This window comes from Xiphophorus hellerii, chromosome 21 (assembly GCF_003331165.1).
Source record: "Xiphophorus hellerii strain 12219 chromosome 21, Xiphophorus_hellerii-4.1, whole genome shotgun sequence".
NCBI lineage: Eukaryota > Metazoa > Chordata > Actinopteri > Cyprinodontiformes > Poeciliidae > Xiphophorus > Xiphophorus hellerii.
Genome location: NC_045692.1, coordinates 9,389,460 through 9,406,468, shown reverse-complemented (window position 1 = coordinate 9,406,468; position 17,009 = coordinate 9,389,460). Strand labels below are relative to the sequence as shown.

The 17,009-nt window shown below is 37.9% G+C and overlaps 1 protein-coding gene across 1 annotated transcript in view; it reads left to right on the top strand.

The window, feature by feature from the left end:
* The first annotated feature begins 2,637 nt into the window (after positions 1 to 2,637).
* The window catches only part of ofcc1 (orofacial cleft 1 candidate 1), a 166,418-nt gene continuing 152,046 nt past the window's right edge, over positions 2,638 to 17,009 (top strand). Inside the window, 3 exon segments of the mRNA XM_032551761.1 lie at positions 2,638 to 2,824; positions 7,832 to 7,872; positions 9,021 to 9,222. The gene's annotated coding sequence lies outside the window, so the exon portion shown is untranslated.

Below are 17,009 nucleotides of genomic sequence, written 5' to 3'. Positions count from 1 at the left end.
ATCCTCACGGATTATCAGTTTTGCACCTGAAACCCTCAAGCTAACATCACTTATCTTCTTTTCTACAATATTGTAATTCTGGTGTTGGCCCCATGATGAAAATCAAATGCCTTTGTCTGAGATATAAATGTTCTTACCCATATTGTACTTCTTTGTTTCTATTTTTTTCAGCACTCTAATCCTTAAAGGTCACTCTGAAACACACAAGTCCATCAATATACCTCATTTCTCCCCATGAACTTAAAGTTTTTAGCTTGATTTGCTCATTCTAACAAAAAAAAAATAAAACCTGGACTGCATTTGTGCGTTTGGCACTCTGATAAACTCCTCGCATTACCGTGACACCATTGGTTAGCGTCGCATTCCCTTAATACTAAGATGAATTAAGTTCACCTATACCTCATGTTGCATATGGACCACTACTATGCGTTGACTCAGAAGTCACAAGAGTGTTCTAGGAATGATGCCACACACAAATCAGAAAATCAATAGGATTTCCTAATTGTTGTGGAGCTAACTACCAGTAGCAATGGAAGATCTTGAAGTAAAGGTTCCCTCCATTTTAGGCATGCAAACTCTAGTGGACCAGATTCTCAAACAGAGGTTATACAGCTCCACTACACCACTGGTTTAATGACATAAGAACTAAAAGAGCCATTAAATAGTTTATACTTGCAACTTTCAACATGGCGTTGGGAAACTTGGTGAACATCTGTTTTTTGTTTTCTTTAGTTTTTGTCAAATAAAATCATGTCTAGCCCTTTGAATTGTTGTGCTTATGTTTGAATAGAATTGAAATCTTATTTTATTGTTGCACAATGGGGACACTAAATTGTATGTACTGTGTGTGTGGGGGGGGGTTTATATATAAAACAGGCTTTCAGAGTTTTTGTTACAAAATAAAGGAGGGATTTAGTCGTCAAAATACATAAAAAAAGCAACGTCAAAGACACTAAAAGAACTGAAAATCGACTGATTGTACTTCAGTTAACTGGTCAGCCTTTGAGCCTGTCTCCCTGTTTCTTGTTTTTTTTTTTTTTTCTCCTTCTTGCCTTCCTTCCTCTCCTCCGTTTTTGGTGGCACACTTAAGCTGGGTCAAGCAGAAACGCTAGCCCAGTTTCCGCCGCTATGGCCGATAAGGCATTGTACCTTGGCTCAGTAAACAATGGGATGCCATCTGTCCATTAGTGAAAGCACAACATGAGCAGAGAGAGAGAGAGAAAGATATAAAAAGGGGAAGAAAAATGACCCATTAGTGAGTCCAGAGTGAGGACAACACAAAACACACCACCGAAACAGAGTGATGAACACTCCTCTGCAAGTGGGTAATACACAGGGGAAGTTGGGATAACATTTATGTCATGATGAATGAACAACTTTTTCTTACATTTCATTATGAACGTGTCCTACATTAGCACAAATGTATATATATATATATATATATATATATATATTTGGCAGCTCTTAAAGGCATCAAAATAGGAATATTTCTTCAGTATTGGGAAATAAATCTAACACATTTTCATATAAAATTTTGACAGAAAGTGTTTTACGCTGAGATTTTAGATGAGTTAATAACGTTATAACTGTATGAACCCCCCGAGGCTTTTTCAGCATAAGAGGTGATCACAAAGACTGCCTGAGGGGACTAATGTCTGCCTCCGGCATTGACCCCAAAAAGACCTTTCCAAAATATTCCCGGAGGCTCAATTATATCTGGAACTCGCAATCAGACGTGCAAACTGTGAATTAAAGTAAAAAAATACAAATAAAAAAATATATATATTCAACTGCAGTTACAATAGAGGCTCAAAGGAAGTCTTATCCCCCTTTTGGGATGAGAGTTCGATCTAAAGACATGTGGTGGGGGGAAATTTCATGCATTGTCAATGAGTGGTTTTGATTAATCTGTATGGAAAAGGGTAAACTGTCAGTCTGCCAGAGATTTTTTAAAAATTAGCATGCAATTGGTTATTTTGATGAAATCTTCTTCCAAATGCAGTTGAAAAAATCTGGATTTATACTGATATTAAATTACACATCATTGCACTCTGCTTACTCACTACAGCATAACAATAACTTATTGCTCTTGATTTTATTTACTGGTACCAGAATAAAGGTGTTGGAATAAAAATACATGCCACATTTTCAGATTTTCATTTATAGACATTTTAGAAAAAATATATCATCTTCCTTTCCCCTTATAATCATGTTCCTACATTGTGTGAATCCACTGGGAAAAAACCCCAAAACAAAACAAAAAAAGAAACATACTGAATTGCATTAAAGGTTGTGGCTGTATTGTGATAAAATGTTGACAAAAATGCAGGCGTATGAGTACTTCAAAAGACACAAATGTGTGTCTTTTAAAATATTTTATTAAATATCCACCTTCAATTGTTTACTTTAGCCATTGACCACAACGTGTTATGCAAATTTATAAGCACAGACTTTGTTGGAGTGCTAAATAGTCCCTCAGTCCATAAAATCATTGGCTTCAAGCATAAGTTTCTATTTCCCCCTTTCTCTGTCTCCCTCTGTCTGCACTCCTTCTCCTCCTTTTTTTCTATCCACACCCCTGTCTTTGTAGCTTACATTTTTTTTATTTCTTTTTACTTTCACACCCACTGAGGAAACTGCTAGAAGTGGCGGCATCACAGGTTCTCAGCAGAGAAGGAGTAACAGGTACAAATGCCTGCTTTTGAAGACTCGGTGTGGTGCGATCTTGGCACTCCAGGGACACTGAAGAAGTGCTCTAAAGAAACTGATTCAGGAACAGTCATGCATCAGCGTCAGAGCTTTAGAGTGCAGTGTGTATGAATGTGTAAGTATATCAAGTACATAAAAGGCATGTTAGTGCTAGTCCAGGTACATGGACATTTGTTTAGTTTATGTGTGATAAATGTGTAGGCCTCATGGGTGTCCTGCACCTAATGCCGGCGGGGGAGCCCCACACAGATATCACTTCCATCCTCTGGGCAAAGAAAATCTTCCTGAGTGTTTTCAGCAAGCAATCTATCTGCTCCTTAGGTTGTAATTCTCTATTCAAGTGTGAAGCTGAAAATCGACAAGATGCAGAGCATGATGTAAGAAAAACGCGCAAGCTTTGGGAATGTTTTTTTATGAGAACAAGTGCAGAAAAAAAGAATCATACTTTTATAGATTTTGCATAACTTTGCGTGTTTTTTATTGAGTCTTTCATACCCGAGAGTTTAATGTGATATGGCTTCTCTTACAGTAATTGTGTGTAATAGCTTGAACAGGTTTTTCCACAAGTGCAGCACCTTCCAAAATTATTGGCAGTGCAGATAAAGAGCCTAGCAATGATTTATTACTTTGGAGGCTTGCTGACCCGTGTCTGCTCTAGTTCTCTGATAATAAGCTCTGCTGACTTTTTTCTTTGTCTTTTACTACTGCCGTCATAGTATATGGTGACAAGGTGAACCTAGATCCTAATCAAGCATTGTTTGTCACAGTTTCAGACGTTAAACTTTTCTCATTACTGGTCTGATTTTATTATGCGGGTACGTTTGGGTAAGTAGCTACAGTATTTTCTAGTATCCATTTCCTGCATTTGATTTGTAAGGACTGTCTTTTCTTTCCCATATTGAAGAGTGGCTAAGAGAAATGGGGTTTTGTGTCACATCACATTTTTACACAGGAAAACAGGAAGTCTATAATTGCGAGTTACAAGCCGCCCCGCAGAGATCAACTGAAAAAGGTAAAGTACGGCCATATTCAGTGAAGTAGAATATGCTTTCATATGAGGCCTGATAGTTAGATTAAACGTACCTTTTTGAAAATAACAACCTGTAAGCATATGGTTCATTAATACCACATTTCTGTTTTTATTGGTCTGAATAATTCTAAATTTAAGTGTCAGGTTCTGATTACCAGCAAGTGGAAAATTGGTACATTTAACAGAAATAAAGAGCTTCGAACATACAGTATGTTTCTGTATTAACCTATATAATGTGTTTCACTTAGTGATAAGGTTTCTGGGCTTATGGAATGGGTCTGTATACAGTTCTCAAATTGTCAGGCTCTTCAGTTGTTTGAGTTTGTTTTGGGTTTAGTTGTTTGGGTTCCTTAGTTCTTTCCATTAGTTATGCATTGTTGCTATTTTTACCTCAGTTCCTTCTTAGTGATTCTAGTTGTGTTTATTTCTTGTGTCTAGTCCTTTTTCTTAGTTACTGTAGTTATTATGTTTCTTATATCTTATTATTTTGTTAGATGAATTCCCTAGTGCCCAGTGTGCTCTCCCTCACCTCCTATGTCACTTACTTACTTTCTTTCTCTCTCCTCAGCCAGCAGAGAGGAGAGCAGAGAGCCCTCTGCTCTCCTCCCACACCTGCAACCCGTTAGTTCATTAGTCCAGGTCTTTTATTCAAGCATTCAGCCTCTCAGTACTTAAAGCACCTCATTCTCAGTCGCTGCTCACTGGTTCCTCCCTTACTCTCTGTACGTCCTTGCTGGTTATTTCATAGTGGATTATGTTTTTTCTTTCTGTCCTGGCTCCCCATGGTTTTGTAAGTTTGCATTTCCATCATTCTCATTTAATCTTCTGACTCACTTGACTCCTTAGCCTCTCAACATATGGGTCCGCTACAACCTTCACACATCATGACACGAAACTCTTTTAAGAGATGTCTGAAGCTGCTTATGTAAACAAATATTGAGGTTATGTTACTGCAATAAAAATCTAATTTATTTAAGGCTTGTATGTTTTATAGGGATGCAAATAATTCTTCACTGAACTGGAATTTAAAGTTATAATTCAGACACAAGCAGATTAAAATTTAAAGTAAGATGAAGACATGGCTTCAAACTACATGCAAATAATAATAATAATAAAAGATAGATATAAAACCCACAAAACTGCATAGTACATTAGTTTGCTACTTTTACAAACTACACATTTGACAAACTTTTTCAGATAAAGAGTACATTGTCATTACTGTTGTTCTGTGAAAAGGATCAGACCATGCTTGTCCAGGATGTTTAATAATCTTGTAAAATGTTAAACAGATAAAGCCTGAAACACTTACATTTAACACTTGATACTCTTACGTGGTTGACTTATCCACATTTCATTTTTATTGACTTTGTGCAAAATCTGATTATTCATTTCCTGAATAATCTGAAAATGAATAATTTTGATTTGGTTTTCCAATCAAAAAAATCTTTGATTCTTCATCAGTGTGGTTTCTGATTATGTTTTTTATTGATATTTAACTACAAGTTAAATATCAATAGTAACATGATAGACTTTGTCTCACTAAAACCATTAAAACATTATGTAGTTTGATGAAAACAATAATGACACATTTGGAAGCAGGTTTTTGATTGCAAACAGAATTGTAAAGAAATGCTCCATATGTTGAGGAGAAGCATAAAAAAAAGAATTGTTACAGTTCCTGAGGGAAGATGGAAGGTCGGGGGAGGTGCCAGTTTACTTGCTGACTTCAAAGTCTATGCTGTCACTAACATTTTCTGACCTTTTTACCCCCACAGACCACACTGTTATATTGGTGTTTCTATGTACTGTAACTCTAGACACTTGGACCAAAGACGACAGAGGCTGAGGATTGGAATTTGAAGATAGATTTGAATTATCTCTAAATCTCTCAGCTTGCTTAACTTTTACTTTATTTAACCCCCATTCCCTCCTATCTACCCTTCAGTGATGATGGTTTAGAGAAGATTCCTCGAAATGATTGGAACAAAATAAATGGTGACGTAGTCTCGGGGCCTGGAGGCATAGTTGATGTGAATTCAGATGCTATCTGCTAGGTGGTGTTTACGCACCTAGCGATGCTACAAGACCATGAAGAACTTTTCCTTGCAGCACTAAATCACAGAATTTACATGTTTACACTGGGGTTATATACGCTGAATGGTGCCGTCAGTAAAAACAAAGTCGGTGGGACCTAATTTGACTCAAAGCACTTTATTGAATTAAACCATGTGGGTTTTCGAGCTATTCAATCATTTTGTGAATGCCATTTTAATGTTTAAAGCATACACATCCCTTCTGCTCATACGCATATGTTTGTTTGTTCGTCATCTATTAGTCCCCAACAATATTAGACTTGCTGTGTTTATGCACCTTGTTACTTTCTAGTAACCAGAGATGATGTGTGATGTCACATGCAATCTCATCTGCCTACCATTTCAAGTCTGCATGTATGTATGTTGTGTGTGTGTGTCTAAGGTCATGCCTCGATGCCTATCTATCTTTTTGTGCTACAGTGCCTTAGGGAAGCTACAGAAATCTGATAAGCCGAGCAGGAGTGTATATACCTGCCTGCTTTAACATCGCTGTGGAGACAATACACCTTGGGGTTCATATGCATGTGAGCGTATGTGGGGATAGACATTATTCTGAACAGTCCCCCATGTTACTGAAGCATCCTGCAACAGATGGAATGCATGCACGTTCAATGCATTTGGTTGACTATCTTGCAGCCTGGACTGGCTGCTTTGCGAGTGCCAGACAACAGTATGCCAAGCATACTGGAAAGCCGAGTTATTTCAGCTGCCCAAGCTGCATATTCTTTCAAATATTTTATGTACTGTAAAAAAATAAAAAATAAAAAATCTGCATATAGACACATTTTTTTGGCAAATAATTTCTGTAAACATTGCAAATAGTTCGCAAACAGTGAGCCGCGGCTCCAAGCTAATCTGTTAGATTTGCTCCTTTTATACAGATACATTGGTGGAGGGTACTGACTATGTCAACAATTTCCAAACAACTACAAGTTTTGGAAAAGCACAGGATGACACATAAAGCTAATGAACTCCACTTAAGGAATTTCAGTTAGTTCGAGGAGGACGACTGCTGCTGAGAAACTATTGGCAACAAAGGTCTGTGAGAGTGTAAAGGGCTTAAATAGTGTTGTCAGTATGGGCATTTTCAACTCGAGTTGCTCAAAATTGCTAAATCAGCTAAAATCAAGGGTTCTCACTGACCCGCTGTTAGCAAATCCATGCATAAAGAATGTTTCAAGAATCAAACTGTTCAAAACAGTCCTCCCTTACCGACGAGGCCATAACTTTCTGTCCAAAGAAAAAAAAACAAATTTCTTTTCACAGCTCCACCTGTATTCCAGATTTCATGAAATATTTCTGAAAGTCAGACAAACTAACTGAAACCTTTGATGGAGGGATAAAGGGAAGCAGGACAGTTCGTATGCTATGCATGTGCAGCCTCATCTGTTTCTTCAGTCTTCACCTAGAGGAGAGCCTCTCGGCTTAGAAAAACAAGCTGAGGGTTTTATGCGTGATACCACATTATACAAGCTTGTCTAGCCCACATAAGAGTAAACACAAAATGCTACTCACTTTTTTTATTTTTTATCAACAGCTCTGCCTGCCAATGCAAAGATAACTGAGCTTTAACTGCTGCAGCTGATCTGTCCAAAAGCTAGCAGGGAATCAGTGGTTGTACAGGGCAGCTGCCCCGTGAGAGCACCGTCTGTCCAAACGTTCATTGTTTCAGAAGAGAAACAAAGCAAACCTTACTCATTTTTGTGGCAAAACGTTCATTTTTGCAGACATTAGAAAGAAGACTCAGATTGCTGGGTGCATGCAGTCATAGGACCTTCGCAAAAAACATGCAGCGACTTATATACGCAGGCAATTAACTGCACATGTGTGTGTGCGAGTCAGTGTGCCCAGGATGTGAAATCCAGAGCTTTTCATTTATCCCTCGCTAAGTGTCCTAATTCAGGAGAGCAAGCTTGGGCAGGTTCTTTAGACTGAGCCTCTGTCTCATGCAATCTTCATTGAAGGCTTTGATGTCTGACCTCTGCTCCTCTCATTGTAGGTGGAGAAATTAAGAGCTGGATGAGCTTAAAGAGACTAACGGTGAGTCACAATAAAGTGAGCTCAAAATATAAAAGTTTACCACGGTATAAAATGATGTGTTGCCTGTAGGACTTACACATTTGCTGTCATAATCATTGCATAGTAAGGACATAGCATTAGAACCTCTAATCTAAGTAATGGCTCTTTAGAGTATGCATGTTGTTATTTGAAACAATTGTGCAAATGACTTGAGTGTTTCAGAGAACCAGTTTGACCTGACGAGTTAGTCACGTCAGATCTTGATAACTCTATCCAAGCTTTTTCTCACTGAAGCAACTTTTTTTCACGTAATTTTACATTATTCTCAAATATTAGTATTTGATATATTATATCAAATACGCATTTGTATTTTTCTTTACTTGCCTTCATTTTTCCTTTCACTGTCGCAAACTTCTCCATCTGTCCTCCTCCATCAGCTTCGTCCACCAGGCTATTTCTTCTACTGTGTTAAACAGGCAACCTATTGGCTAATTTTAGCACTGCTGCCACCTAGTGACTGGAGGTGTGTGTATTTATCAAGCATGAATAAAGACAATAACAAAGTCCTCCTTCCTGTCATGTCCCCTGACACCCAACTGTGCCCCATTATTTGAGAAGTCCTGCCTTTACTGAATAAAGCCACTAACAAAGCTTCAGTTAATATCTGTTTTGGTGCTTTCTACTACATAATTGCATTTAAGGGCTATTTCACAGTTTTTAAGGCTTTTAGACTGTTTGATCCAAAACAGTCTAAAAAAAAATCCATTGATCTAGTCTTAACTATATCATTCTACACTGAACAGAGATTATTTAAAACAGTGTTATAATTTATGAAACATTCACTAGATTTTTGAAAAGATTAAAACAGAAGAATGTCAATGTTGACAAACATGAAGACCCCAAAATAAGCATAGTCAAACCTGTAAAGAAATATTGTACTCTGACAGATTATTTAATATGAAGGTTGTAATAAAAAAAATTTTCACAACAAAAAAAATAAGGATTTTCATTTTTCCCTGTTAATCCACAGACTAAATAAATTGTCTTCCTCTTGTTGCTTTCACTTCATAACTTTGGTATCAGCTCTGTCTACATTTTTCTTTTTTTTCTTTTTTCTCAAATGACCCCCAGTAACAATCCATTGTTATCGACCCTCTGACCCCTCTCAGGTCAAAAAGTCAGAAGACTGCTTCATGAAACAAACAAAAATCATCTTCTGAAGCTGCAGTCACCGGCTCCCATCCAGCAGCTAAATGCCTCCATTCTTCTCTAAGACACCTAGACGCAGACGGCTTTCGGAGACGCGGCGTTGGCACTGAGAAGGAGGATTTGTGGATGAGGCATTCTCTCTTCCCTCACTTCGTGACAAAGGTAGGTGGGAGCAAAGCCTCACAGCGGCAGGTGAATGTGCAACGATCCAGTCAGAATGTCAACCACTGACTCCAAACCTTTCATCTGTTCCACCCAAAAAACCCCCCATAAAAACACATCCACCCTTTCTGAGCCCGTGTGACATATTCACCCTGAGAGGCCGAGCTTTAATCTGCCACGGCGCTACTTTACGGCACAACAAGTCGCCCTACGTCACCGTCTTTCATCAACTTGGCTTGTCAGTCGAAACCTTTTACAGTCCTGAATTTTGCCGAGTCCGACTCAAGAAACATGCTGTGAGCCCTTTAAATAGTCTGCCCAGAGTGATTCTCCTTCGTTGTCATCCTCATTGGACGCTGTAAGGGAAAAACCTGGTAGCATCAACACACTTTTCTTTCAGGTAAACACATGTGAACCTCTACATAAAAAAAAATAATAATAATAATAATAAAAAAAACAGCACAGCTGAGTTTTGGTTTGCAGTCAGCCTTTGTAAGCACCAGTAAGATTCTATTAAAATCACATACTCAATACATGCAAATGTCTGGAATGAACTAAAGAGGATATTTTTAATACTTGTGTTTTCCTTTTTACCCTGTATAATCCTTCCTAGTGATTCCAATGTCTGGCCCCAGATAAAGCACTGAAACCACTTTCCTCTTGAAAATCTTAACTGCACACTACTATTTAAGGGCATTTAGTGGTTTGTGGCAACTGGCTCTAAATTGCAAAAACATTTGCACAGCAATACTCCAATACTTCGTCTCGGAAAGCAGTTTCTAGATCAGGGTTTTATTGTGTTTGTTGATGACTGCCGTCTTTTTATGTGTTTTGCTCCATTGCTTCACTCCTCGCCCCGTTCTGAGAGGAAAAAAAAAGAAACAAAGGATAGGATAGGATAGAGAGGGAAAAAAAAGAACATTCCACTTGTTAATTCGCTGATCTCACCCGCAATCGATTCAGATGCGTTTGTCACTGTTGCGGCAGATTGAATGGCCCCTCAAAAAAAGAACACGGAAGCAGTAAAAGCAAGAGAGGTTTAATCTGAAGTTGTGAATGACAATATTGATTTGACTTTTATCTTTTGACAGGACAGGATAACAGCTCAGAATCAAATGTAATGGGAGCCATAACTGTCCCGATGTTCGGTCTTTCCTACACATTCTCGGTCTGCTACCATTTATAGCGCTGCATCAGCTTTCCATTTTGTTTATGTTGTGATGTGTTTAAATCACTTCTCCTGTGTGGTTTGAAAAGATTGTAGGCTCCTTATGTTGTCTAAAACTACGTGTACAGGCTTTAGCTGAAGGAGAATAAACCTGAGTGCAGAGAGCCCAAGAAGGAAACTCATCTCTGCAAGTGAGGGTGGAGGTATTTGCCTTTAGAGGGCCTTGTGGACACATTAAGGCCTATTTGCATGTCCATAACGCTAACAGAGAACCCCAGCACTGCACTTAGGCTCACTGGAGCTGTAGGTTTAAATATTGCTGGGAAGCAGAGCATTGAATGTAGCTTTAGAGAGAAATAATGAGTCCCAACGATAAGCTTGTTATGGATGATTTAAAACACTTAATGTCCATGAAAGGTTTCTTTGGAATTATTTCCTCTCCTCTGCAACTGGTGCTTCTATATAAAAGCCAATTCCTACACCAGGGTTAATGACAACGGTGGGTCTTGCAAAAATGACCAATATCGCACGAGCGTGCGTCACGTTGCATTTTATTGGGAGTGGGTTTATACTCCAGATCAACAGAAAGAAGACAATAATAATAGATTGGAAGGGAAACATGGTTTTATTTTTAGAAATAAAAATTTGAAAAGTTTGCTGATATGTATTCTGTCCTCTTAAACCTGTTTTTACTGCAGCTCTGGCTGTGAGTGGTGTTGATGAATGGCTAGATTGCTGTGGCAGCTGAAAGAGGAACAACTTATCCTGCTCTCTCTCGTCCTTACTGATAACTTTGCCTGTGAATTATTTTTAAAGTGACAGTTTTTATAGTTATATTTACATTTTCGACATCATAACTGGATTACTTCAAACCTAAGGACTGGGGGATTTTTCTTACTTTTAGTTTTATTTTACTTTTCTTCATCTCCAACTTGAACCAGAGCAAAATGCCTCCGGCCGACCTATTAAAGTTATCTACTAAAAACTAAATTCTTGTATTTTCAAGACTGAAATTTCCACTGTGCAATTCTGACACCTGAATATGATTTGATCTAAACAGTTGACATGTCTCTTGCTATATGTTTAAGGTTGCTGGCCTAGTGAAAGTTGAACCTCCACTACCAAATATTTCACTGCATTTGTCATGTGCTTTCAATATAATATAATTTGTTCATGTATTTGTTGAAATACATCTGTATTTTAAAATGTGAAGGCAAGTGGCTGCACTGAGTTTTACTCAGTGGTGTGAAAGTAAAGTGGATTGAATACTTGTACAAACTAAATATTTCAGGGGTTTTTTTTTGGAAAGAGTTTTTTTTTTCCTTTTCCTTCACAATTACGCAGCAGTTTTGTCACATTTTCAAAACATTATGTAAGGCAAATACAACAGAATAAAGGCAGTTCTGCGGATCCTTGATGTTAGTGTGGAATTTGCGGCTCTTAAAACTGACCTTTCTTGACCATTCAATGAACCCCTCCCATGTCGTATTTTCAAAAAAGAAAGGGAAAGAAATTACCTTTTTTTTTTTTTCTTTTGTCCTGACCACCACAATTAAGGGCCGTGGCTCTGAATAACAAAACAGATGCCCCTCCTAGCAAGGTAGCCCCAGGTTTTGTTTACACTCAGGGACATCAAAGGCATTGCTGATTTTTTTTTCCAAGCCCCTCCTGCTCAGGTAGTCATCTTAAAGTATAATCTCTTTAAAAACTGTAAAACCCATTAGGGGGGGACAGCACCTGAATCTTAACACAAGAACACACAGAGAGAGAGAGAGAGAGAAAGCGAGGGGAAAAAAGAGAGAAAAAACCGAAACTTTGTGACAGAGGCCTGTCATGTGCATTTAGAAACTCACTGAGAATTAATATTTAGCCTTAAAATTTCCTGAGATATGCTTCCAATAATTGGCCTGGAAAGATGACTGCTTCCTTAGCAAACACACTCGGGGTGGTTTAAACAACATAATGTGTGTTTAAAGAAAAGATCTGATGGTGTTAATGTGGTCTGAATGACTCTAAAACAACTACTGAGCTAGTAAAACAAACAGACCTAGCTAACTGCTGTGTCTTTGGGAAGTTGCAACACATAATTCAAACCCAGATAAATAATCTCCAACATTTGGTAACCATCTTGTGCATTAAGGCCAGAGGTGACTGCTTGGACCCACTGAATACCATCTTGTTAAGCAAAAGGTCAAATAATATTCTCAGCTTTTTGTGTCTTTTTCTTTTTTTTTTATCCTGCTATCCTAACCATCAGCCGTCACTTCCTCTCCATTTCTTTTCCTCTCCAATACTTTCTCTTCCAAGTCTCCAACCTTCCCCATTTACACTTTCTGACTTGACTACAACACCCATGAGCACACGCATGCTACCGTCAACAGGCTGGTTATAGTCAGCAACGTTTAAAAAACCTCAACTCCTGAGGGGAGAAAATATTCCACTTTTAGCCCCCTCGCTGTGTACCGTCCCCTCGTTTCAGCTCTGTCATGCCACATCACATTCAATTCCCTAAGCCAAGCTAAGTTGTAAGGTGCTTGTATGAAGGTCAGACAGCCCACTTTGACTGTCATCTGAGCGTGAAGCACTTACCCACCTCACCACGTCCAACCTGGTATTTAAAGAAAACCCTAAAGTGCCATCGTTCAGCCCTGGCCATCACTCACAGGCTTCATCCAGCCGGGGTCTTTTAAACAGCAAATATGAAAACAGACTAGTCTCTGCATTTTTTTTCTTTTCTTTCTTGTATTGATTTTCATTTTGCCATTCATTAGATTTGACCTTTTAGTCTCATACAATTACTGGATTCAGCAGAAAATTATTCTCATTTGGGCTAAAGCTTCTTACGCCACAGCAGGCTAATGAAATGTTTTTTAAGGTGGGTTAGGAGCTGCTTAAGGCACGTTGACCCACTCCATTTATTCAGTCCTACAGGAAGCTCTGGGACACATTATTGCCCTTAGATGAGGAATTAATTTACAACAAGACATTGTTGAATTGTAAATGAATAAATGTATAAAACATGACGTGACGACTGCAATTTTACTACGGCTTTGTTCGAAATGCTAATTAATGCAAAATGTTGATTTAGAAGGCCACGGTATTTTATTATAGCCCTATTTCTTTTGCTATGCAAAAAGTTAATATCTCCAGAATCCTTTGTTTTTTTTTTAAAATCTCACTAACATCCTTCAAATCATGGGACAAAATTTGACTATTTACTATCCATTAGTAAATAGAAATATGTATATGTAGTTACCTTAACCTAACAATTGCCCTTATGGAGACATTTTGGGTCACTCTTCTGTAATCTTTTAATTCAGCCTTCTTGGAAGGTTTAGTGATCATATGCAGCATGTTGAGTTTGTGGTAAAACATATAAATCATAATTAAATCCTGTTTTTTTTTTTAATCAGTCACTAATGTACTCTTATTATTTTTGATAAACTGGCCATTCCTGGGACGTTTCACCACAGTTGAACGCTTTCCGCGTTTGTGGATTAGAAGTTTTCACTGTGGTTTGGTGAAGTTCCAAAACCTTGGAAATGACAATTTTGAGACTGATGCACATCGGGGACTTTGTTTTTCTTCTGCTCTTGAATGTCTTCAGATTAGAGAATGAAATGTTTCCATCTGAGATTATGTGAACATACTTCTCGTTGTCATACAGATTCCCATTTAGGTGAAGGTTTTCATCTATATTTATCGCTTGATAGCATTTGTTTCATGATTTGGCATGGGTTGAAATTTCTTTTTTCATACAAGACCAGGCGAGTTTGGATCATCCCCGCACCTCTTTAATATATATGATTAGTTGAAAACTGCATTTTCTTTAATTTACTTTGTCTGAAACTGAAATTTGACCCTTTGAAACATTTAAGAGTTGCAGATAAGAAGATATCTGGGCATTCTTTTTCATGGACCTGACATCTTTTGTTTCTTTTCTTCCTGTTGCCTTTTCACCTAGCTGCTCAGCAACCTGTTTACCCTACAAAACACAAATAATAATAATAAAAAACAAGCAAAACCTTCACAGCACAGAGAGAAAAGAAGATGGAGACAATTTTATTTTAATGAGCATGACAAATACAAGGGTTTTCTTGTAAATCATCACGTGATTTACAAAGTCAGTAAGTAAGGGCTTCCTGCCTGAGCTAGGCAGGCCAGCGCATACCTAAATTATTAACGAAGCTGGGGGCACCCAGAGGCACAACTTTGATGATGTTATAAACAGGGGAGAGGACAAGGTGCCTTCTCAGCAAAAGATTATAGGACCTCTCACCTCCCCCCCAAATTCCCGACCTCAAAAAAAAAAAAAAAACACTAATTACCCACCTCCAATGGTGCGAAAGAAAGACGGGAAGAAGAGAGGAATCATCTAAAGAAAACTTGACAATCTTACCTTCTATGCATGCAGCTTGATAAGCTACGTATACAGCGGAATGATGCTTTGGCGTGTAGGTACAAAGTTGAACTTCTTCTTCTACGCATATTAAGGAATAAAAATCTTGCTGTTCTAATCTTGCTAATGGCGAAGGAGTTTGTGGAATAGTTAGTCACTCCAGAGGATTGTGGCCAAAGTCCTATTCCAGAATTTCTTCACTGTTGTCTTCTTCTCTTAGTAATGTTCAGTTTTTAACCCAAGTGTATCTAGATTTTATTAATAGTACCTGATTAATAAAATTAGAGAAACACTGATGTTTTGTTTCTCTAATTCGTGTGAAGATGCTTTTTTTTTTTAATTTACTAACTATCTTGATTCTGGGTGGTTGTGTGTGTAGCTGCAGCTCTCTGAGCTTAATCAACTATCTTTTGTTTAAAACATTTTTTTTTTAAAAAGCAGCAGATGTCTAAAATAACTTCTTTCCAGAGTTTTTATTTGAAAATATGTAATATTTTTCAAGTGGAGAAATAAGGACCCCGCCTCTCGCCCAGAATGTTAGCTGGAGATAAGGGACAAGGGTGTTAGAAGATGGATGGATGGATGAATGGTCAAGACAATAGTTTGTTCATCTTGTATCTGAATATTCTCATAAATAAGACTCTCAACTCTGCAGGTCTTGTTGTATTATAGTGTTAGTAAACTCAAAAGTGAGCTGCAAAGTCTCCGGTGGGAACGAGATAAAGAGTCATGATTTCCCCTGTGAAAATATGCTCCAAATTAAAAACCAAAAAGAGATCCCCAGCGTCTTTGCTCTGAATTCAATACCAAGTCTATTGAATTTGTCATTAAGCAGATCATATCTTCAGCAATTTCAGAGTGAGAGTTGTGGAGCATAATGAGGTCCAACATCAAACTTTACATCAGTAAAAAGCAATTTAAATGTAATCTCTGCGTTGCTGACTTGTAGACTGAAAGAAAACCCACATCCTAGTTGACAGACTGAACAGACCAGATTTTCACTTCCAGCCTTCCAGTCCTTAAGCCTAAATTGTGTCCTTCAAATGTCAGTAATTTCTTGAATAAAACTGTAAAAGTATTAAAAAAATATAAATTAAAAAATGTATGTCAACTCAAAGTTTGTCACATTACAAAACATCACCAGATGAAATTTAACACATATGAGACTGACATCCTCTGTGTGTGTTAATCTTTGATCGCTGTTGTGGCTTAATTTCTCCAAAAAGTACTGATAGTTTAATCTGCATTACTGCCAATAAGCATTCTTCACACATGTTGTAATTTGTGATTATGAATATTTATACAGCGGCTTTCTACAGCAATCAGAATTTTATGTGCTGTGAAAAATCTGAACTTATGCGATTGCTTCCAAAACAAACATCTTGCTTCGTTTTTTTGGGGGGGGAGGGGGGTGCGGAGGGGCTGCTTGAATGGATTCTAAAGTTAGGTAGGTGATTTAACTAGGTAAATCGTTAAACTTGATATTAAAATATCATGAGATTGTACATTGTTGATTGATGAACGTAAAAGAGTCCATAAATGGAATTTACCTCTGAGGCATCAGATATCATTGAGAGGAAATATTACATTTCACAATGTTTTTTTCCATAACATCTTATGTGGTTGGATTAAATTCAAAAACATCTATCAAATCTGCCACAATACACTTAGAATAGGCATATCCGTTTGCAGGAGGGAAAAAAAAAAATCATTTTAGAACATCATATCTGATGTGTTTCATAATGTCACTCTTTTACTTTTTCTCCTCCTTTGTTCCTCATACTGTTCTGTTCTTTTATTGTTGTCTTTCACATGAGAACAAACTTGTGAATGTTGAGAAGGCAATGAGTGATAACAGAAACACAGCCCCCGGACATTTCGGAGATGCCATGTGTCAAAATCGCACCAGTGCATCTGATGGGTAATGAGAAAAAGACTTCCTCCTTTTACCACATGTGACATTTCAAGTCTGACTAAAGCTAAAGCTTTTGGTTCAAACAACGCCATTTTCTCTTCCGCATCCTCCATCTCTGCGAGTCCCGGGAAGCGGTTGAAGCTCGACACAAGGCCATTTGTGAGGGATGAGCTTTTAAAGTGCACAGAGCGTGCTTTCATACATTTCCCCCCATCATGGTAGACCAGAAAATTGGAAAAATTGTGCAAAAAGAAGAATGGGGAGCCTCCCAAACTCTGGTCTTGAACCAGAAAGTTATTGCAAAG